Source organism: Leuresthes tenuis, unplaced genomic scaffold (genome assembly GCF_036924035.1).
Source record: "Leuresthes tenuis unplaced genomic scaffold, fLeuTen1.0.hap1 SCAF_17, whole genome shotgun sequence".
NCBI classification, from domain to species: Eukaryota; Metazoa; Chordata; class Actinopteri; order Atheriniformes; family Atherinopsidae; genus Leuresthes; species Leuresthes tenuis.
In genome coordinates, this window is record NW_027325371.1 from 18,140,042 (window position 1) to 18,164,788 (window position 24,747).

Below are 24,747 nucleotides of genomic sequence, written 5' to 3' on the forward strand. Positions count from 1 at the left end.
TAAGCTAATTATATCAGAAAGTATATACCTTGTATATACCTTGCATCTCCCAGAGCACTGAAGCTAAACACCCTGCTATTAGTAATTGGATGGGAATAAGATTACTTGTTTTAGTGGTTAAATCTCCATTTAAAAAACATTGTTAATTTGTAAAAACAGCATTAAGACATGGTTATACAAAGACAAACACTAACATTACCATTACTGGTCTTTTATTGAGGAAGTTTCAATATGTGTGTATAATGGCAAAAAGAGCTCTGACCAGTCAGGACGTAGATGAATAACCACTGAGGGTGTCCAGAATGTCTGTATTACAATCTCCAATGAAACTTATTTTCATTCAAAGACAAACTTTGTCCAAGACCTTCCTGTGATTTCCATGTTACAGAATCATTGCATGGTGTCAGCCTGTCTCTGTCAGCTACACAGTTTGGAAGATGTCTTTAGTGTGAGATTGTGAAGAAAAGACGAGGGGCATGTCTTTGGATCTAACTTTTATCTATTTTATATCAAACTGATGTCTGAGTACCTCCAACGTGTATGTTATGACATAATCTGTTGGGACTGGAGCCCAGTTGGGCAGCAGAGTTAAAAAAATGAAAAACTAAATTGTTATCCACTGAGAACTGCTCTTGATCTCCTTTTTCTGTGAACGCTTAGTTTAAGTTTTGCCTGTTCTTCCCTCTATTCATAGATTTTGATTTATTTCTACTTTTTTTTTTCTTTATCTAATCTCCCTCATTTGTCTGTGTGGCCCCACTCCATCCTCTTGAAGAAACAATGTGTCCCTGCAACCCAATGAAAGCTCTCATCCGTCTCTTTCCGCCTCTCCATCCATCTCCTCCCTCTCATTTAGCCGTCCTTCTCAGAGTCTCCTTCCACTCACTTTCCCTGCTTTGCATCTCCCTCCATTAATCTTACGCTTTCATTTTCTCTCAGCAACACACTTCTATGTACTTGCATCATCTTGGCACATTTTGCAACCCCCCCATCGTCTCATCCCTAAATCCTCGATTCCCCTCTCTTCTTCTATTTCTCCCTCCCTGTACTCCTATCCCTCCACCTCCCTAGATCATTTGGCCACAGCAGACGGGCTCTTAAACTCCAGGTGCGCTGCATTGAATGATGACCGCAGGAGGAGCAGGTTGTGGTTCACACACAAATATGCACACACACACCCACTCTCAGTGAGCAGCCAATAGCCCCATCATTGCACATTTCTGTGCCCAGCATTTCAGCTTTTTTCTTTCTTTTTTTCTTCTTCCAGGCAAACAGCTTTTCATGTTTAGCCAGTCAGCATCCGCTATAATATGTGATGTGGACAATAGTGTCTCTCTTCATGCATATGCGGCAAACACACACAACACAAATGTGTGTACTTAGAATAATATTCTGTTGTGATCATTTTTCATATACATCCACAGACATACAAATATGTGTTTTAGGCTTTGTGTGACAAATATGTGTTCCTTGCCATCTCCCCAACCCGCCGGGTCTTGTGCCAAGCCATTACTCTCCCCACCTCTTCCCTCTTTTCTTCTAATTCCAAATGGATTAATTAAGCTGGCTGGTTAAATAGACAACTGCATCAATACAGCATTATCACAATTTTTACTCTTGGGTCCATGAAGTATTAAAATGGAAAAAATAACTTATTAGGAAAGGCAAAAAAAAGAAAAGCTGCAGCTAGTAGGTTTAATGTCTTAATTCTTCTTCTTTTATGGATAAACATATATGTGTGTCAGAGTTGAGGGACAATTTTATGTAGTAGAATTCTTTTTTTAGGGGAGTTTTTTTTATCTAAAGAGAAAAGAAACACAGATGGCTCCTGTTGGATAGGCAAATAATAGACTCAGGGTGTGCTGCCTTAAGCAGTAGACAAGGTTAAGAAGCCATCTTCTACAGAATTACTCTGGGGGGAAAACCTGAGGCATTTAGACAAAAACGGAAAGAAAAGGCACCGACAACTAGTATCACTTTACATGAAACGTGTAAAATGTATTGAATTAAGAAGATGGTTGATCACAGTCTGTCACTACAAATCAAAGCATGGATCATAATTATTTTTGCGGGTTGAGTTTTCACAACAGAGTTGTGTGGGTACAGACTGCATATAAAAGCTGGAAAGAGCTTTAAAGTAAAAACAATGAGGACACGCAGAAAGTAGTGACATCTATACGTTTAAACGTGCAAACCGGAAACCCCCAGTTTTTGAAAACTTTGTAAAACGTCAAGCTCCTTTTGGGGCACTTCTGAAATGTCTCGTGGCTCATCTGGTGGAAACACAATCTATCTTCTCAGTGTACTCCGGAGACCATTACTCGAATAAAAGCAGTTACTGATATTCTTTTACACTGCTGCCAATGGACTGCCTTCATTGTTACACACATGCATTTTTTCTATGAACCAGCAGGGGGCACATTTTTGTCGCAAAAAAAGAGATCCACTTGTGTATTTCTGTGGAAAAATGATGCTGCATTTTACTTATTTATCACTTTACCCAACATTTTCCAAATTAGTTTATGGTCAAATAATTTTCAGTTCGGTAGGATTTCAATTCAGTAAACTATAAATTGGGTTATTTTACTCTAACCCAATTAGTAAAATAGAGTAGTTTGTGCATGCTCTCAGTCAGATCATCCAAGGCTTAAAAACCATCATCAACAGACAACCTTGTGATGTCACCATGGCTACGCCCATCTTTTTAATACAATTTATGGATCTGCTGATACCTCCATCCACTGGGCTTAAGGAAGGACAAAATCTATGGTACACACCCAAGTGTTTTATCTCTGTGTCTGAGGGAAACGCAATGATACTCGAGCTTGTTTTGCTCGAAACCAACCCTCTAAATGCAACCATCACCAAGAGCAGCAACACCAGACTTTCTATTTGCTTCACCAGTGCTTTTCTGTAAGTCAGATAACCTTGACTCTGGCAGTGAAATCTCTGCTTTTTAACATTCTCCATGTGATTGGTGTCACCATCCTGCAGGCTGCACATCTGTCAGAGTGAACTCCCTCTCCTCTGTCACTTTACCGTTGATGCCTCATTCTTTTCACTGTCTTATTGCCTTTTTTTATTCTTCAGCATTGCAAAACAGAGAGCCAGCAGGCCGGGATGCTACCAAACACACACTCAACGGGAGTAAAAATTCATCCATCCACACATTATGCGTGCCTGCAGTCTCACGGTAAACACACAACAGTTACTTTTTAAACCATCATATATCCTTTTACTCATCTCTGCCCTGGGAGTATCTCAAATCAAATTTTGCTGAATGAAAACGCCACTGGAAGGCTTGATTAGTTTACTGTTGTGTCTTCATTGTGTGTCTCCCCGGGTGAAAATGCTGCAGTCTTTGTCATGCCTGACTGGCTGAGAGCAGTGTGATGTCAGGGCCTACTTTTTTTCTTTGACTGCTTTAAAGTGATCGAGTCCAGTTTGGCTTGCCTTTGTTTCATTAAATCCAATGAGGAGGGTGTTGATTGTGTCACAGGGTTTATATGCGTGTCTTCGTATTGGATGGTGCGGCACTTGGGGCAATGCAACACAAAAAAAAAATGGTTTGAGCCATGAGTAAACGGGGTCACAGAGAGTCAAGATAAGTAAATACTTCTAACCTTTTGCTCGCTCCATTCTCTCTGTCCCATTTTCTATTTAATCTAATGTTGGAGGATTTACACAAATACCAGCTTGGGTAAAGCATTTACATTGTCTACCCTTCCATCTTGTGGACAAAGCGCGAGGTCCTCAGGGGTTAGAAGCAGTAGACTCCTTTTTGATGATTTTAATGAGGGGTGATGGATTCTGAGATCTGACTCATTGCGTACTGCCTGAAAGCGGTCAGGACAACCTTGCTTTGTTAATAAGGCTTACTTAATCAGTGCTACGGCTTGCATATCACAGTTCTCGTCTTTGTTTAGCAAAGGTAGGCTCCTAAAAAGTAGGAGCGCTGTGTGAAATGTAAAATAAAACACATCACAATGATTCTTAAACAGATGAAACCATACATTTACTGAATAGTATGAAAATAACATATCAAATGTTGAAACTGAAACTGTTGTTTTATGTATGCTCCCTTTGAATTTGATTCCAGCAACATATTTCAAAGAAAAAGGGAGAGCGCCATGTTTACCGTTGACTTGCATCAGCTTTTCTTTTAACAACAGCCCTAAAGTGTTTGGGTACAGAGAAGACAACTGTCTTCAGAGTAGAAAATCAATGACAGTAGTTTTGAGAAGGGTTTCTGAGCCCACCCAGTTGTTTCCATTTATTATTTTGTTTGTCTTTAATGCAGAGCTGCCAGAGGGACAGAAAGACCCGGTTATCCAGTCTTTGTTTTTAATCTTGTCAATTGCCCACAGAGAGAATCGTGGACTCTTTAAATGACATCATACACTGCAGATGATAAAGTCTCAAGGGACAGCCTGTGGCACTGGAAAATTAAGCAACTATGGCTTATTTGATGGCAGTTCAATCTCCATAGACCCGCACATTAACATATCCAACCTTAGAGGTTAAAATGGACATGTGGACATGACTATTCTTGGTCTCACATAAGAACAAATAGCTAATTTGTCTCTTTTTAACTACACAAGGGTGAATTCTTATATACAGAAGCACACCTCAAAATGGTGCACTATGACAGAGAAAAGTGCCTCTCTGAATCAGTCACACCTTTGTAGTCCGTCCACGAATGTGTGTGGCTACACACTAAGCTGTAGTCGTGTCACGCCAAGATAAAAAAGCGGTAATCGTTTTGAGGCCAGTGTCTGTAGCGTTAGGCAATGTGTCGCCCTCTAAATTCAATTTGCTAACTCACTGCATAGTCTTGCTGTGTACAAACTTATCTCAGCATGCTTGGAGCGGACATGGCATGACCATTTCTAGTCATTATATTCTTCATCTTGGGTACCTCTAGATTAGATTTGCTCACTTCAAACGTCCAAATAGTTTGCATTTGTTTCAGCACGAAGGAGCCAGAATCATAACCATAATATGAAAGTGAGCAGCAGGACAAATCACCAGGACAAAGATTACAGCAGGACGTCTCTGTTTGGTCAATTTGCCCATTAGCTGCAACTGTACAACATTATAAATGTGGTGCCTTTCAGTTCTTACCGTGTATATATTTTTCTGTAAACTCCTGTGTTAATAGGTGCAGATGTGGGAAGTGTGGGGAAATGTCAGCTGAGGCATAAAACATCTGCTGTCAAGAACTAGAAAGGTAATGATGCTTATACATTCCCCTATTGTTAACCAAGGCTAAATTGCTAATTGGAGTTCTTTGTGTACAATATGTGAAGTGCGAGCGGGTGGAAAATGCAAACTATGGTTGCTTGTGTGAGAAACTTTGTGTTTCTGAGTAGTTGTAGAAGTAGCAAATGGATACTTTCCATTTGCCCAGTGAACAAAAAAATCCATTCATATGCCTTAAAAACACAGACATTTGAAATAGTTTCACTCACCGCTTGAGGTTCAGACTTGTGCCCTTTTACAGTAGGAACAGCCTCGACTTTCAGCTTCAGTCTCCCTGCAAAGCCAGCGTCGTACTGAGCCTAGTTCATAAAACAGTCATCCGTGTAGTGTAGGGAACAAATTAATTCGTTCAATGGGACATTTTCAGTGCCGTGTTGCTGGGCAGGATAAACAAACTGCTAGTCTTTCGGGAACACATAAAACAAACGCTGGAACAAATGCAAGACTATACTTATTTTTTTTAACATGTTTGTTTATGATGGCTCCCTCGTGTATACTGCTTTCATTTGGAGTGCTAGCGCTCGCCCTCTGAAATTAATGTCATGCATAGCTACACAAGATGCAATATGCAGCTGACTGGTCGAGGCAGTGTAGGGGCAAAAGTGACTGGATATTTTTGATCAATCCATTATGAGCTGGAGTGACAACCGTGGACCCAAGCATGTGTCGCATCAACATTTTCAAGGCATAAGACAAATACTGATAAACGCGATAGATTAAAAGAAAAAAACTTTTTGTGCAGTTTTTCAGGCTATCTTTCCCTGTTGTCATTCCCTGTACATAAATCTTCCATTCATTTCCACTTTCCCTCCGTCCCCCTTGTTTATCTCTGTTTCTTCCTCTCGCTATCTTCTCATCTTTTTGTCTGCTGAGCAGCTTCCCTTTGCTATTGTTTCCTCCCTTTTCTTTTAGTGCAACACATTCACCCCCACCTCCCACTCTTTTCGAGCCCACAGCATTATAGGCAACGCAAATAAAGAAAGGAAGACATCATTTGTATTCTGGACCGCGTCTGTGATGTGATTCGAAAAGAGGAGCGGAAGGGGGGTTGTTAAAGTCACAGTTTGAAGACTGGTTAAATACATTGGACAAGAAGGCGAGTGTTAAGGGGCATTCAACATAGTCAACAGCTTTGTTTCCTCTTAAGGAGAGGATTTGACCTTCATCAGCAATGAAGTGCATAAATAGGCCTAACAGCACCACCCTGCAGCACAATCTACTTAATATCATTAAAATGATTTTAATTTCTGCAGCTAATTGAAATTAGACATTAAACCTTGTTCTTGCATCTTGAGAATTATTCAACCGTGCCAATTTGTGCATCATTACCCAAGTGGTTTCTACTTTGACACATGACTTGTCTGCATTGCGCTCGAGCTTGCTGGTGGGTTTTAGGATCGTCTAAATATAGACCCACAGTTTATCTTCACAGTTGGATAACGATGCCGTAAGTGGAATGGGAGAGTAAGCGGGATCCATTCATGGCCTCTCAAGTGCTCATCAGTACTCTTCTTTGAGCACTGGTGGCATAGTGTGTGAAGATTCAAATATTCAAATATGTAGTTGCTTGAGTGAGCAGTGCTCGTCCGCTCCCATGGGTGTGCACATGGATGCCAATTTGTGCCAGTATGTGTATTTTGCCTTGCATCTGTACCCCTGGCAGCGATGCTTGGTCAGCATTTAACACCCTCTTGTCACTCACAGCATCTCCTGCAGTGCTGTGACAGGGAAAGAGATGGGCGGGGGTTAGGGTTTGGGCTTTGTTGACCTTGCAGCAGAACGCACCAAACAGTTCAAGTAATACTAGCTCAGACACACTCTGGCAGAAGCTTCTCTGCTGCTTGCAAACTCCATCCTCATACTTGTTATCAGCACTTGCCTCAGGCCAGTTCACAGGGCCCTAGCTTCTCACAAAGCTGGAGAAAGTGAGCAGAATGGAAAACACAATCAATAGGGGGGTGGGGGGGGTGCTTGCATGAAGAAAAAAGTTCAGTCATTCATGTTGCCACGAAAGACAGAGACAGCGTAACTCAGTTCTTGCCGCAGGGTTAGAATCGAATAGAGACGCATACACTGAGTACCGCAGACTTCTGGACTTCTTTGTACAGAATTACATGTAGCAATGTAAAGCTGAAGTGCATTACACAACTATACAGCGCTGGTATACGGAGGCTTTCACAGAAGAGCCTAGATAAATGCAGAAATACTTCAGGGTTTGTTTTGTTTTTCTGCTCAGATGAGGGACTCCAGAACAGCATAGTTTGTCATCTGCAACTCAAACCCCAAAAATGAATAGTTCAAGCAGACGCAAGATTGTGAATTTTTCTAAAGGGTCGCTTTGCTTCAGACAACTTTCAAACCCTCTTGTCAAATATCGTCTGGAATAATATCGTTCCATATTATTTTCAATAAAAATGGTCTCATCAAAGCATCGTTGCCATTCAGCCCTGCCCCACTTAACCATGATACATGCAGCACAGGCCAGAGACTGGTCTTACCAGACTGAATGAGACACTAAGGTGAATTAGTCACCAATTAAACACAAGCTCTGGAAACTGTCTATCAGTACCAGTAAACAGAGTATAGTAGGCTACACAGTATAACTCGAAGTAAATGCACATGTACCAATTATCACTACATTTAAACATTTTGTAAATATTAGCACCATATTAGTAATTGTACTTGGAGACCTACATCTTTATTTAAAAAAAATAATAAAATCACTACACCGCGTGCCTTCTGCATGTCAAACAGTGTTTACTGTGTCACTACACTTTCTCATACACAGAACGTCTGCAGAGCAATACCACCTGTGGTGTGTTTCAAAACGGCCCTAATTAGAAAACCATGTGGCAACATGGACCACGGCACCCAGACACAGTCTGAAACTGCCTGATGCAGAAGTAATGAGGTGAAAAAAATCCACAATATTTGCATTTACTCAAACTGCGAAGAAATTTTCTATAGAGTAGCTTCCTCTGAGTAGCTTGTACCTTTTAGCGCAACCACGAGGATTCTCCAAACTGAGCGCACTCTGACTTCTATGTAAGCAGGTAAGACTCCAGCTATTTCTGGAGACTACATACAAGCCCACCTAAAAAAAAAAATATATATATATATCCCTTCAAGCATCGACTCCTGGGACTCCAGATGTGTACTTGACTTGTGTCGTACTGTATTGGCTCATCTTACAATAATGATAGCAAAAAGTAAAGAGTGGCTTCTTCTGCCTGATATTTATCTTTTTTTCATCGTATTTATCTATTCTTATAGTATAAAAAACTATGTTGTTAATTTAGGGTTTGAATGGAAGTCAGCAGCAGCAAAGCAGGCAAAACAGAGATGGTGGAAGGGAAGAAAGAGGATAGATGATGGGATAACAGTTGTGGATTAAATTAAATGCACAGTCAGGGAATAGAAAATGAAGGTCAAATGAAAGGGAAGTACAGTCAGACGATGAAGTGAGAACAAGAAGCCCTCCTCACCATCAGCATCCTAGTCTTTCTTCCTTAGGGGCAGGATGTAGCCTGGAATATGACATTCAAAGCAGCATTGATGGATCATGTTAACTACAAATTCCGTTTCATGAGGCCTTGTCATTCACGTCATGGATTGATGATGCACTTTGAACTGTTCTTTGCTCCACATTGGAACACATTTGAGGCTTTTTGGGATAAAGCATTTGCTGAGCTGATAGAGTGCTGTGCTTTTATGGAAACTTTCCTTCTCCCACATGCTCGCCTCAGTTCTACTAGGAGTTTCCCCCGCTTTGAATAATCCTACTTTGAACACAATAAATGCACAATAGGAACAAACATTTAGGGAATTTAGATCCAAATATTTCAGTTCCAAGTATTTTACAGTTTGATTTCATCACTTGAATAACAAGGGGGTTTTCTTACCTCCCTTTTTTTTTTTACCAACAAAGAACAGAAGCACCACAAAAAGCTGTTTGTATTGTTCAGTTTGAGTTTCTCCTTAAAATGTTAGTATAGTAATTTACAGCATGTTTTGAAATTTTGTTTGTTGAAACACAAAAAGTGTAACAGCCATGCTTTGGGTATTATTAACCCTTTAAGACTGGAGGCAGTATATTGGAGCAACATTTGTGTGCTTTAACTTTATAATTTTGATAATAAATTGTGATGGACTGGCAACCTGTCCAGGGCGTACCCTGCCTCTTGCCCATTTATAGCTGAGATAGGCTCCAGTGTATGTTTTAGGATGAGGCTACATTGTGATGACTCATCAGTATCCTCTGAGTATGTGTGATGTCCGCTGGCCATCAGCAAAGTCCACTTCCTAATGGGGTCATCTAATTTCTGCTAACTAAGATGACAATGGCCAAAATGTTCAATTCGAGGTTTTGAAACAGAAGTCCTTAAAGTGTGATGTCATCGTTGCTACATCTATCTTTTATGTAGAGTCTCTGGTGGTTCATCCTTGAGAAAAAGTAATCTTGTAGCCAGTTAGCAGAAAATACAATGATAAATAATTCAATTATTTTGTCAACTGCATAAAAAGCTAAAGCTTTGAGTGAAGATCTACTGTAGATTATGTGCATCTAAATCAGCTCCACTGTGATTTATCAGTTATTCTTTGAATCCACAGAAGTATTTTAGATTTGTTCACTGTTGCTAATGTACAACCAACTGAAAGGCATACTACATTAAAAATGAATGAAAGATTGGTATTTGTGTAGTTACCGTAAATTTGTGGGCCAACTAAATGCTTAACCTGTGAACACTATTCACAGCTTAATCTATATCTATATATACCACGATTCGGCTCCCCGAAGATGGAAGCTTTAAGTGACTTTGTCAAAATAGGCCACATCATCATCCTATTAATTTTCTCTCTCTGAAAAAAAAAAGAGAGAAAAAGAAAAAAGACAGAGCTAAAATAAAAAGAGACCTCTCAATCCCTTTTTCTGGCTCTCTGTCCCATCTGACCATGGGTTTGTTAATGATCTCATTTAAGGGGTCATGGGTTTCCTAATTGCAAATGGGCGGACTCCTGTTGCTGTGGACTGACCTGTGTGACGGTCTAAAGTTAGCAATGACTTTTTGTCCTCACTAAAAATACTCAAACTTCTGTCACTCGCTGTGTCCACAAACACACCCTAACCCTTTAAATTGCTCAAATAACCTTTGGACCTCCCTTGATGGAGTGCTTTCCATTTAGAACATTTCGTACAAATGTGAGTTAATGCATCAAGGTAGGTGGGCTTATATGGATTTAATTACTCCAACACATACAGTATGTACTGTAATCAGAGAGGATGGAGAGGAGGAATAACACGCTACAGTGATAAAACAAAGAGGAAGACAACCTTTTAATCAAGTATTTGGTGTCTATTGCAGGGCGACGTCACACCTGAGGCCCTTTCGTACTGTGCAGCATCTTCACATGACCTAACAAAGTCCAGCTGAGCTCTGTCCATCAGAACCCTGCCGCAATCCCATCAATAATACAGATATAAGCCAAACTGCAACATCTGATGCTTAAATAGGTTCTATTCACTTCATGCTCTTCATTCCTCATTAGTGGCTGGATTCCAGAGCCGGTGCCACCAGCACAAACACAGAAAACAGCAACATGCAGTACACATGCACATGATGTTGAGTTAATGTCCGCAGGCACATACACAGAATAGTAAATCCCAAACAGGCAGCGCCAGGCACGTTTTACACTGATCGGCCTGAGTATCAGTTAGGCCATCAAGCTCTGTCCAGCTGCCGGCTACATAGCCAAACATCTGTCCTTGACCTTGGAAACAAAAACTAACCAGGGAGAACTCTAGGGAGCCAGTATTCCTTTCACAGCCTTCTGTCAGGGTCCATGATGATAACGGGGGCATTTGTTAATGTTTTCTGTGTAATTGTGATTGGATGGTTGGGGAAGGTATGCCACATTGGCATACATATGCGTGCACCTGTTTATTCCTGTTTGCATTAGTTTGCAGCATCAGTGCAGGGTCACTGTAGCATAAAGTTCTGTGTATACTCTATGTGCTCGCATATGAAGGAAATGCACTGGTGGTTTTTAATCTCCCGTTCGTTTTCTTTTCCTAAACCTGGCACTCCATGAAGAGCATGCGACTTCCTCCTCTTCATCTAGCTTTATCAAAATCTGTCTTTTAATTATTTCAGCCAATAGGGGGGTTCATTTTGCTTTTCCTGAAATCAGCGCAAATTCAAATTCTCTCAGAGCAACATCAGTTCTCTGGTGAGGAATGATGGTGTTTTAATTATGCCGACAACTTCTTAAGTTGCACAGGCACTGTGGTGATGAGGCGGCCATATACTCAGCAACCACAGCTCATCCTGAAAATTAGGTATCAGCTCACAAGAAGTGAGAGAACATGAAGAGTGAAATGCATGTTAGTCCATACAGAGAAAGCACTGTACCTCCCTTTTAGCGTTCTCAACTGACTGACCATTTCCTGACATCTCTCACCTTCGGTTACAAGCCTACGCAAACAGCTCCTCCTATATCTTACCCTATCCAGTCCTCCCACCAGCAATGTTCTGTTCTACTTGCACACATTCTCAGTCATATCACTGCACACGCCCCACTACACAGCAAAGGGAGGCGGGAAAATAGAGTACCAGAGGGCAACTGGCAAAGTATGATAAAGGATAGCCTCCCCCAACAATACACACAAAGTTACTGTATGCACTCAAGTGCGCCTATGTGCAGTCATCATTGCAACCATCAGTGGCATTCCTTCCACGATGTCTTCTTGTGCATGAAGCCAGAATGCAGGTCTACACAATGACGTGCAGAACAGGCGGTCTCAATGGTGTGTCTTCTGTTACCCCTGAATGGTGGCGTCACTGCATAACTCTCTAGATGCCCAGTACTTTGATTTTGAATACCACAATGTAACCTCAAGATGGGGCAGGAAGCATCTGGCAGACTGGATTGAGAAGCGCTTCACTGATGTATTTTTCTTTTGCCCATTCTATGATTCCACTCTCAATCATGTTGAAGGACAAGTTGCCAATGAAAGCATCAGTCAACACAATAATAGCTGAATGTTCTGGTCAGCGACCATTTGAGAGCTTGACGTCTTGGATTGGAGACGAGCCATTTACTTTCACTCTGCATTCTGGCTGACCTTTTTCTCGCACAATGCTCGCGACATCCACTCCCTTGGCTGCCCAGACCAGGCGACTGGACACCTGGTCCCTGCAGAAAAACCGAGGCGTTGTAGCTTATCATCATTCAAATAGGTTGTCGGATCATTTGTGTCCCGTAGCAATCTTTGACGTTTTCTACATAAGTACCCTTTCAGTCAATATTAAAACTAAAATGCACCATGAGAAAAGTAGCTATTGCGTCTCTAACCTATTTACACAAAACAGCAGCAACTCCATACCACACCATTCGCATCAAATTCAAACATTAACTGGTAGATGGATTGCCATAAGATTAGTTCAGTGTTTTCATGCTCACGGTAGTTATCTCCAGACAGTTTGCTGGTGTCATAAGAAGATTGCTTTTATTTATTTTTTTCATTTTAGTGGATTGCAATTTGGAACAAACATTCAAGTTCCTCTTCTAATTAATTCTTGACATTTTGGTGATTCCTCAACAGCTAGTCATCTTCAGTTTGTTAGATACTTGACTCATGGTTAAGCCAAACTGACGGTCCCACAGGCATTAAGGCCGGCTTGCGCTGATCATCAAAATCTTATCATGCATTCTAAAATGAGATGGTAAAGTATTACCTTTAAAGAGCACTTTACTTATCTTTTTGACCACTCAAAGCACTTCACACTACAAACCACGTTTAGTCACTTCTTTATCTGCACAATATTGGCCTGTGAAGAGGTCTTCTCTGTCATACACACACTCACACTGTGACAAAAGCATCAGGGCCAACATGGGGTTCCGTGTCTTGCACTAGGACACTGCCCAGTGAGTCCTAATAAGTGTGAGTAATGGATGTTCCACCTTCATGCGACAATTATCATAAGAATCATGTCTTCATTCAGTTCAGCAGTGCTCGCAGCCATCGGTGTGCTCTGATCTTGAACCAAACACAACATGGACCTACAAAAGTAGATGCTGTGTTGTGGAAAACGGTGTCAAAGTGTAAGGGGAACACACGGGATCACACAGAACCCATTTCCTTTTCTTTTTTTTCATTTCAAATCAGACCTTAAACCAACATTTTGCTGCTCCTGTCATTAATCTTGTACTGGCAACATGTATGTACACACACATACACACACAAACAGGCTCATGACTTTTAATGCACTCCCCCATGCTGTGCACCTGTCCCACTCCCACCGACACAGATGAAATTTATGCTGTGGTGCCACAGCTCCATGCACGCTTTTTTCTGTCACCGTTTTCATACATGAATTGCTGAGACTGCAAATGTGCCCAACATTGGCTCTGGAGTACTTGTGGAGTATTTCCAGCTAGCTCAGTCTTTATATCTTCAGCACTATACTGGTTCTAGTTCTATATAATATCCCAGGTATTTCAAGAGACTCTTCCAGAGCTCTTTCCATTTTCCTCTGTGGATGTCCACCACAGTTGTTGTTGTTGTTCTTGTTTGATTTTTGTTTGTTTTTTTCCTTCTCAAGGCTTATTTCCAGTTAAGACAACTGCTTCTACTGAGTTGAAAACCACAGGCAGCATAGCCTATACCACCACCCTCTGGTGACACTATGCAGACAAGTTTACTTTGAACCAGTCACTGGAATGTGTGTAATGCACATTTCTCTGTTGCAGCTTTTCAAAAGATCTCTTCATATTTGCTCAGCTAATGAATGGGAACCCAGATAGTGATTCCAAAAAGCATGTATAAGTACATTCTAGTAAACGGGTTGCTTGATTGAGCTCTAGTCCAACTAACTCTAAACTGCATTTAACACCACAACCTTATTCAAGATTAAAAGGGGGTAATTTCGATGCAATTACTCAGACCACTTCCTTCAGCATTGCGACTGTAAATGTGACCTTGGGCACACTAAAGAACTGATATATGCCCCACCGGGGAAACAGTACATTTGGCAGAGATGTAAACTCTGATCATGAGTGGTTACGATCACATCACCCATGATGCATGCTTGCCTTTGTCCTCCCTGCTCTCCTTCTCACACAAAGACATATATATAAGCACTGCCTCTATCCTTTTAACTCTGATTTTCTCTCTCACACACACACACACCCCACAGCCACATGCTGAGGTCGCCTCCCACAGGAACATTATTTCACATCTGAGTATTTCACACTCCACAGAGCTTCATTCCTGTTAAATCACTGGATTCCCATGAAATCGGGAGAAGATATTCCCCATGTATCAGGCCTGACTTTTATATCTAATGGGAAAGTGGTGATGGAGTTTACTGAGGTCTGTGATGTGCAGGTTTAAGAGAGTTGTGGCCCATGAGAGGTAGGACAAAATAAGATGGTTACTGTAAATCCTCATGTATTCCAATAGTATCCATTTTTTTTAAAGAACTAGACAAAGGAGAGACAAAGTTGTCCCAAGTAGTTAGTTTGAAGTACATTCACATCAGGTATTAGAATGTGTCTCCAGAGACTTGATTGATTCACATATCAATGGAATGAAACTGTCACATAGAACATAGAAGGTACACCCAAATTGTCAGTTTTGGAGAGGCAAGATTCCTCAAGCTGGTAATTTAACACTTTTGGCAGACATTGCCATGGTAACATGGAAAATGTAGGCAAATCTTTTTTGCAGTAAAAATATATTTTTTGTGTCTCATCGTCTAGCTGAATGGTGCTGCGGTGGTTCGCATTGATCTACTTGCACACAGTTCGTCTTTCTGTTTGGAGTTCGAATGTTCTCCCCGTGTATGTGTGGACTCTCTCAGGGTACTCCAACTTCCGCCGTCCGAACACACTTTTTTGGGGTGTTTTTAAATTGACTCTAAGAGTGAGTGTGAGTGAGCATGGTTGTTTGTCTCAATGGTCGCTGTCATGGCCCCGCGATGGACTGCTGACACGTCCAGGGTGCACAACTGGGATAAGCTCCAGCCAACCTCCCCCCTCCCCAGTGACCCTAAATTGTTTTCCTCACTTTAACCAAGTTCTGTAATTGCCTCATGAAGTAGTGGGCTACAGTCGTAGAGCAAAGGAAGTAAAAAAATGGACAAGGTTGGACTCATACACAAATCCCATGTTTCGGAATCAGGTGTCAGTCCCCCTCTACCCCTTTGAACTTCTTAATTCGTCTGTATAACCCGGCACTATAGAATGACATTTTCGTTTAGCATTGGTGCAGCCTGTGCGTCACTTACCAGTGCAGAAGGATGAGTGACAATGTGCAACTCCACAGTAGCTCTCTAAGAAAAGTACCACGCCATTCCAAATACACTCTTCTATGGACTTCTGTCCGTAGAATAAGGTTCGTCTCAGGCTCTCATTTGCCTCTTTACAGTCACTACCTTGAATCATGTGCACGTAGTTTTATATTCTTGTCATCTTTTCAGATTTTTTTTCTTTACGTCCGACTGTCCGTTGCAATAATAGGAAGCATGCCTCATTACCAAGCCACTAAATTTGCACTAATTCCTACCTCAAATCTGAACACAGACAAGTGCACGAGGTTACCCAGCGTTGCTTTGATATGTTAATTAGTTTGTCTCAGAGAAAATCATTTTCTGTCACCACTGATCTAACTAAGTTCTAGGTGTTTGCTCCAAATGTATTCAGACCTCCATGAAAAGCAGTGAATTGTCCAGATTGCCTCAAGTGCAGTACCTGGAACTGCATGGTGAAAACCAACTGCCCTAATTTCAGCATCCTTTTATTGGACTTCCCAGCCAGTCGACAATACTTTTCAAATTTTCATTAATCAGTCCTAAGGTTTTGGGGTGATTTGTACTGATTTAATTACAAGAAACATCTCTGAAGCGATATCAGCTCATTACATATTTTATTGATAAAGCTTTTTTCACTGCCCTGCCTGTTAGTTTATTTGCTTCAGGCTCAACATGACCTTCATTGTCCTGATTTTCCTACTGATTTTGGTGACTCTCTCTTCTATCTTCTGTTAGTGTTTCAGTAAAAAATGTTTTTGCAACAATACATATAAGTCAACCTAGATGACTCTGGTTTGCCTTCTGGGCCTAAATGTGGTAAAACCTTTTACTCATGCAGTTAATGTATTATAAGATGACAAATGTCACTTTCTAATTGGCCAGCGCTGGGGAGACAGGAGAGCATTGCTGTTTGGACAGTTGTTAATCTAGGAGGGTTGGCAGTGGCGGTGAGAAGGATAACAATCTGGAACAGCATTGTGAATGACGCAATGAGAGAGAAAGAGTTCAGGTCTGGTGTAAAACCACCCCTCACGCCCGAGCCTGCGACCACATCTGTCTGTCACCGTGCTGTAACGTTATGGTACGCATTGGTTCCACAAATATGCCTTTTTAATATGGACAGTACATCTCTCACCATCACTGCAGCAGTGTGTGGTATAGACTGTGGTATTATAGAGGACGTTAATGTACAAGAGCACACCCTGCAGTTTCATTCAAGCCTTCACTCTAAAGCATCACCCGCACAGGAACGTAATGTGTTTTCTCCCCCCTCCTCCCTCTCACTCGCTCCATATCTTCCTCTGTTTCTTTCTGACACACACACACACACACACACACACACAGTGAAGAACACATCGACACACAGTGCTCAGGGAACCAATCACCATTGCCTGTTTTCAGGTCCTGTTTGTGAATGGGATTCTTACGGGAGAGGAGGAGGAGGAGGAGGCAGGCACCGTTGCATTTGTAGACATGTAGATGCTACACAGAGAAATATCAGCTACTAATTTTCTTTTTTTTTTTCATTCCACCACCTTGAAACGTTTTGTGTTTGCTGCTCTGCAGATCTTTTTTTTTTTAATCATTTACAGTTTTCCTTCTCTTTTCATCTTCTTTGAACTCTCTGTCACTTTCTGTCCTTTCAGATGCTGCAGAAGAATTGTGACTGCTGCACTAAAACAGTCTTTATTCCACTGCTTTTCCCTCACTTTTCCCCTGACATCATCCACTGTTCACTGCCTCTTTTGCATTTTCTCCTCTATCCCATCATGTCACTTTCCCCTCCACTGCAGAACAGCTGGCTTACTCCACGTCTTTTTTGTCCGTCATTCCATCTTTCTCTTCCATTTCTTTCCTTCTCACCGGCACAACTCCTAAAGCAGCTTCCAGTACAGGTAAAGTGAATGACCACCAACAGTACACAAAGAGGCACTTACCTTCTGTGACAAGGTCTTTGTCTGGAGTGCTTCTGAATCCTCTCTTGAATGAAGAGCGGCGAGGCAGCGAGCTTCTGGCAGCTGAAGAGAAGTGGAGGACAGAGAGAAAGAGATAGAAAGGGAGAAGAAGAGAGATAACAGAGAGTGAGAGGTATAGAGAGAGGAAAGTGGACTAGAGCAGGCGGGCTCAACGATCCAAGAAGAGGAGGAGGAGGAGGGGAGGAGGGTGCTCCGGCTAGCTGGAGGTGAGATGAAGGGGAGAAAGAGAGGTAGGGAGAGATAAAGAGAGAGGGAGGGAGTTTGCAAGGGTGCACTGGATTGGGATAGGAGGGGATTGTGTGATGTTTGAGGGGAGGAGGGATAGCGAGGAATGGAGAGAGAAGTTAGTTAAAAAAAGGAGGGACAGGAATGGAGGCAGAGAGGAAAAAAGAAGAAAATGGGTTTAGTGGTAACGAGGAGGGAGGATAAAAGAGTGAGAAGCTTACAAGGGAGTTCATAGCCTAGCAATGGAGTTTGAGGGGGGAAAGCAGACTAGAGGTAAAAGAAAAAGAGAGGAGCGTCACAAAGACAGCTGGAGGACAAAGTGACAGAGAACATGCCAAAAAACATCCAGAGGAAAATGAAAAACTGAAGAAAAAAAAAGATGAGTAGAAGCACAAAATTGCAGAAATTTTAAGCTTTAAGGGGCCCAGGAAATACAAGTACAACTTATGTCAAGCCGTCCCTGGAGACGATCAATTCCAGAGAGCAGAAAATGTCCTTCTTTCCATTAAATCACACTGTAATCCAATCTTGTGTTAGTGTGTTGCAGTACTGATACTGCAATTAACTCTGGGGCAATAACTTAGCAAGCCGAGCCAGCCAATGGAGGTCTGTTGGGGGAAAGGAGACAGGAAAAGAAAGGAGAGAGATTTTTCCAATGCGTTAGTGACAAAAATGGAATCAGAGAAGATAGTATCCATGAAAAAAAATGTGGTGTGATAATGGTACAGGGCATTAGACAGGACTGGAGAGTAAAGGAGGACAAGCAGTTTAGCCTCTGGCTAAATGCACTCCAGGATGAAGGGAAGGGATGTACAGGACAGAAGAAAGGATGAATGGAACATGGTGATATTATGAAAATCCACTGAGCTGTCATGTGCCTTTCAGAAAGTTTATGAAGTGTGATGGCAACGTTCTAGAGCATCACGCAACACTTTACTGCCATGGATGAGGGATTATGACACAGATTTATTAGGTATTTTTGGTTGTTTTACTATTGTTTTTAATTATTCTTGCTATGTGTCGTCTCTTTGTTATCATTTGTGTCTTTTTCAGATCATTTTGCTGTTAGGTTCCATGTCTTTCAGGTTGTCTCTTTGTAGTTGTTTGTTTTTTGTCAAGTTGTGGTCATTTGAACACTTTTTGACCATCTGCACTGTCAGAACCATCCATCAGCTTGGTGAGATGGTTCTGATTCTGTCAACAGGGTTAGCTGTGGTGTGGCTTGGCGTGAAGGAGATTGGACCCGGATGCACATATTTTAAAGGAAAACTTTATTTATTTCGAAACACAGACAAAAGGTGCTGAGCCAGAAAACCAAACACATGGAACTATGACTATGAAATACTTGGAAACCAAACAAAACCCAACTGTGACTATGGCTAATAGATATGAGAACAAATTTGCATGTGAGGATCTGGCAAAGTGCAAGGGGAGGCCTGGAAACTAAATACTGAAGGGAGGTGATTGGTGATGGAGTGCAGCTGAGGGGGAAAGCACAGGTGACTTGAGTGAACTGATGATCAAAAGTGACTGAGGGGAAACATGGCAAAAAACTATTGACTAAATATAAACCTAAAACATGAAAACAAAAACTATAATCATGACAGATAAAAAAATCAAGAAACAAAAACACAACAAAACCCAAAGACGTGACAGAACCAGCACATTTTTTAATTTGTCCATCATGAAATGTTGAATAACTATCCTTGAATATGTGTGTGTACCTTACAGCTAATGTTTTAGCTTAACAGGCAAATAAATGTCACTAACTTTATTTGTAATTCAAACAGACAGAGAAGGTTTGGAAAGATATGCGACTGTCAAGTCCCATCTCAGTAGGATATGCAGGCTAAATATATATATATATATGCAAGTCTTTTTTGTATTCTATTTTAGAGCTCCAGGTCAGCTGCAGTACTTTTGGGATTCATTTATATCAAGGTGAGCATGCATGCCAGTGCAGAGCTTAATCCCCAAGGTTCTTGTGTCCCTTTCACAAAAAAAAAGGCATTACTCAGCTGTTACAACAGATGACTGATAGTGCAAGTCCATTTTTGTAACAAATCAACCATACAGAGCATCAAAAGACTACATCTGCTTAAAGTCCCCCCCATGTATGCATTACGAAGGAAGTTGGGCCAGTGAAACCAAAAGTGTTTAATCTGTGTGTGAATGGATTGTTATAAATGAAATGGACTGTAAGAGACACAGTGCAGGCACAGTTCCAGCTCTGAAGGATCTTCAGTCACAAGCTCAGTTTCTGTTGACTGGACTACTACAGATTTAACGTCCAAAGGAAGACTCTTGCTGTACCGGCACCGTAAGAATGCTGTGCATTCATAGGAGTCAGAAAAAGAGGAAATACACTTATTATTGTTGTTATTAGTATCATTGGATTTGTAGGCTCTTCTTAATATCACTTGGATGAAAAAAGGAGGATACTGAGGTAGTGACATTGTCACTGAAGCATTTTTAAGTTATGGGTTTTTGAGTGCTAACATAATTTCATGAGCCAATGTTGACATTGGAGCAAACCTCAAGGGGATTTCTACTCTTGCTTTCATTTTCACTGCTCTCAAGTGATATGAATAAGCAAGGAACACAACTCTGCGGTGGCATAATAAAAGGAACTGTGTATAACAGTGTGCCACATGTTAGGAAGAGAAGTCACAAAATGCATGAGAAGGGATAAAGAACCCAAAATATGTCCTGTTCAGCAGTGGAAGACTCAGATTAAACCACAACTGCTTTATAATTACTTTAATGCGCTCTTATTGGACGAGCACACCTCTCTTAATTAGAATCCGGTGACTGATGGTGCATTTTACTGACTCTTGTCTTCCCTAAACACACCCGGCGCACTCAGTGTTGATCTAATTAATTCACATTACATTCTCATTAGCCTTAAAGAGTACTTTGTTTTACAGTAACAGATTGTGCAATGTGAGAGGAGCGCTATTAGTCAGCAGCAACAGATTGTTCTAATCATTTGGACCATAATGTGAATCTAATGAATTATTTCAATGTTACTGTGGCCTGTTTGGGACTTGGTAATCATATTTCCTGCTTTCAGTCATACTGCTCACAGTACGCTGTATTAAGTTCAGAACATTGGACGACATCTGATTTAAACTGCCCTACGTGTGTTTAAAATAGCCAAAATAATGGTTCTGTCTTTGAAAAATCAAACTAAAGCAAGCAACTACCACACCCTGGGACAGCAGCTGAAGGGCCGCAGTTCCTCAGAAAAAATGGATTTTGTCGGCTGACTGAAATTTACACACCATCAGGTGGCAGCATTGCACATCTTGTAGCAGTGCAACATTGTTCTGGGGAAGCCTACATTCTGGCATTCACATGGATGTTACTTTGATTCTCACCACCTACCAGACCAGTCGTTTAAAGGTAGTGATTCGGCATGTTAACATGATGTTAGAAGGAAAATCGAACTGTTGTTGTCAGAGTCAGAGTAAAACCGGAAATTAGAATAAATAAGTTAGTCAGAAAAAGTCACATTTGCTGACACACACATATAATGCAGTTGGCCGTCGAGATGCATGTATATGTTTAATGGGACTCAAACTGGCCAAAGGGGTCAATGCATGCTCCACAATCCCACTCTGGGCTTTGATCTGGAAGTTAACAAAAAAACAAAAAAGAGAATAAACTCAATGACTTTCAATTGAATATAGAAATTACCATATTGCAATACAAGTCCAATTACATGTGGCAAACTTCTTAAGGAATATAAGGAAATGGCCTCATCCAGTCTCTTAAAAACAGTGCACAAACGTACACTTCAGTATATCTATATCTCAGGGCTAACTGTCCCTTTTTCAGAGCAACAACAACACTTTTTCAGTTAGTGGTGCAAAGGAAATAAAGGTTCTCCGCTGGCTCGATCATGTGTACCATGTAAATGATGTAAAATTATAGTGCAACCGCTTACAACCTTAACTTCAAAGTCACTGCATCTCAAAACTGTCAAGTTAAACTGTTCATGTGAATATTGGAACTAAGGCCCCTCGTACCTTTCTTGCCTTTATTGTTCAAAGGTAGTATATAGATGGTTTTACTATGATGTGCACAGTGTGTTTTAAACTGTCAATAAGATCAAAATAGTACTTTTACATATACGTGTTTGACCTGTTAAGCAATCTGAGTCGTTTCAGTCTCATGAGGTGCTGCCAAAGGCAAAGGAGACAAGTAACCGAGGATATTTGCTGAGGAATGAAGCCTAAACTATACAGGCAATTTTATAAAAATAAAAATAAAAAGTCCTATATTTAATCTACTTAATTTCAGGGGAACGTACTGTACTTATTGGTATGCGACTGAGTTTCGTACTTAAATGCAAGCATAGCCATTTTCTTCACGTCCAAATCTATACATGTAAGTACTCAAGTGAATAAGGGTAATGGCAGAAATAAGAACTGCCCTGTGTTGTGGCAGCCTGTCACAATAAGAAACATTCTGTGTGCAACATTCAGCATCACCTTTTTCAGAAGGACATGTGACTTGTCTGTTGTTCTGCAGCAGTCAGTAATTAGTTAGTTTTCCTTACCATCACCTATTTTATAGCAGTGTTAGTTTGCAAGGTGACCAAACGTGATGCGACAACAGTTCCATGGGAATCTGCTCATTTTTACATCCTCTGATTTGTGTGCAGGCCGAGTCCGTTGAATGCAAAATGTTGAGCAGTGGTTGTTTGCAAACTGAAGTGGTAACAACTGACTTTGAAATGAATGGCTAGAACAGTTTCTATACGCCCATCATTTGTTAGTTATATTCGGTAACCCGTGTGACACATTCAACATGGCCTGATCCACTATCAGCTGTGTCCACACAGGTCTCGTTTTCATGCTGGTGAAATCTTTCGCTATCATTTTGGAGTCTGACGGTGCTCATTGTCACACTTTTCTATTTCTCAAAAACAAAAAGTCACTGGTTTGAGAGTTCCTCATTTTTTTCTTCTCTGCTATTTTTGTCTTCCCAACTTGCTGGGACTCCTGCCAAACTCACTGTGAAGTGCTGAAATGGACAGTTCTGCATCAACGGTTTGCTGCGATCATTTGTTTTTAGCATTTAAATGATAAAGGGAAACAACCCCAAAACCAGGACAGAATGAGCTGTTTGCCAAAAAATGAGGCAAACAGAGACATTTCACTGGCTTGAGTACCTGGTCCCTCAAATCATACGCGATGCATTTGTGTTCTTTAGATAAGGGCTTTGTTGTGTGGAGAAAACAAGACAGAAAGTGTCAAAAACAAAGGACAGACTGATGAAATGAGGAATTGGTCATGCTGTGGCTTTACTCATCATCAACTTTGCTCAGAGGTGTGAAAGACATTTGCTGACAGGAAGTCAGACGGATAAAACTGAAACAAGTTGAAGGTCAGATGAACATTACGAGCAACAAGCAAAGCAAAAATAGTGACATGAAACTGACACAAACTGGCCTTTCAGTTAAGACGTCCACGATTCAACTTTATGACAACTGATGATGGTGACTTGCACTATGTGGTATACCGTATAACTTGTCATTTGATGATTTTATCTATTCTTATATCTGTCAACTCTGCTGCTGTTTTGACCAGAATGCTGTTTTATTTCTGTCTTTTGCAAATAAAAGGAACAATTTGTATTCATTGCTAACTGTTTGATGATGCTGGGCGCTGGAAAAGGCCCCATTTCATTTAGAGAAGACAGTCAAAGTTTTAGTGAAAGAAGATCTGAAACAGCTGTGTTAGAGGAATTGGTACAGCGCAGAGAGCAATGAAGGCTCAATATCTGTCCTTGAATATTTCCGTGCATGTGACACATTTTACCTCCCCTCTTCTTTAATGTTTTGCTTGAGATTAATGTGTTTCGGGGGCGCGAGTCTAGTTGTGAGCAAAGATAGCAATTGTGCAACCAAAAGTGTCTGTCTGTGAAAGATCTGACTCAATTCTTGAGTGGACTAGAAAGAGTCCGGACCGAATGACTGCGGGCTTCATGACAGGAAACCTGAAGGGTTTTTTTCTTGTTATTGTTTAATTTTTTAATTTTTATTGTTTTGTTTTGTTTGTTTATGGTAAATTGTCTTTCATCATAAGATGAGAACAGTTTTTGCCTGTTTTAAAGAATATTAAATATATATATATATATATATATATATACATGTTCAATAATATTGCATAGCAGATGGTTCCACTTTACCCCAGTATGTGCTCGCCCAAAGAAGGAAGCTTCACCTCTCGGCTGGGATGAAACGCTGTCTGTTTGCATTTTAGACTTATATCATTTCCATTTTCATGCAGGTTTTTCCACTATAAGACAACTATCAACTTCAGAATTTCATTTCATTCTGTCCTGGTTTTGAGGTTGTTTCTCGTGAATACACATACATTCAACCACCCTGATTGACACCGTGACATTGTTTGCATTCTCTTATCATGATTACATGTTGAGTAGCGTTATCGCGTGTTGAACTGTGAGAATGTTTGCCTGCGTGGTCTTTCACAGAAGGGTGAACCTTAAGCCTGCACATCTCTACATCTGACAGACTCAGCATCTCCGCGGAAGCTTTTTTGGATGCATGATTTGTAGCTGATGCGTTTTCTCAGTTACTGATGTTAAAAATGACATTTTCTGCTGTTCGATGTTTAATCCTTAGTTATTTGTGCTGCATTACAGAATTGCTCATTTCACCACCAAGAAGATGTGAAACTGCCTCCTAGAAAGATGTAGGTGTACCACATGTTTCAACACTGACTGAAAGCACTTTGGACACATCTTTTTTACACCCACCCATTGTCACGGCAGGGAGGTTAGGCCTGTTTAAAGTCACATGTAGGAAGATGTCAAATATCTGAAATATCAGTTTAGGTAGAGCAGCTAAATATAGCTATGCACAATGCTATACAGTCAGCCACAGTGCATGGTAAGTTGCATGTGGACGAGCCACATAAAGGAAATATGTAACTTTGCCT

General features: G+C 40.9%; 1 protein-coding gene across 1 annotated transcript in view; it reads right to left on the reverse strand.

Moving 5' to 3' along the window:
- pvalb6 (parvalbumin 6) overlaps window positions 1-17,757 on the reverse strand; it is a 44,149-nt gene extending 26,392 nt beyond the window's left edge. Inside the window, exon 1 of the mRNA XM_072369400.1 lies at window positions 17,513-17,757. The gene's annotated coding sequence lies outside the window, so the exon portion shown is untranslated. The remainder of the gene's footprint in view (window positions 1-17,512) is intronic.
- Window positions 17,758-24,747: the final 6,990 nt, after the last annotated feature.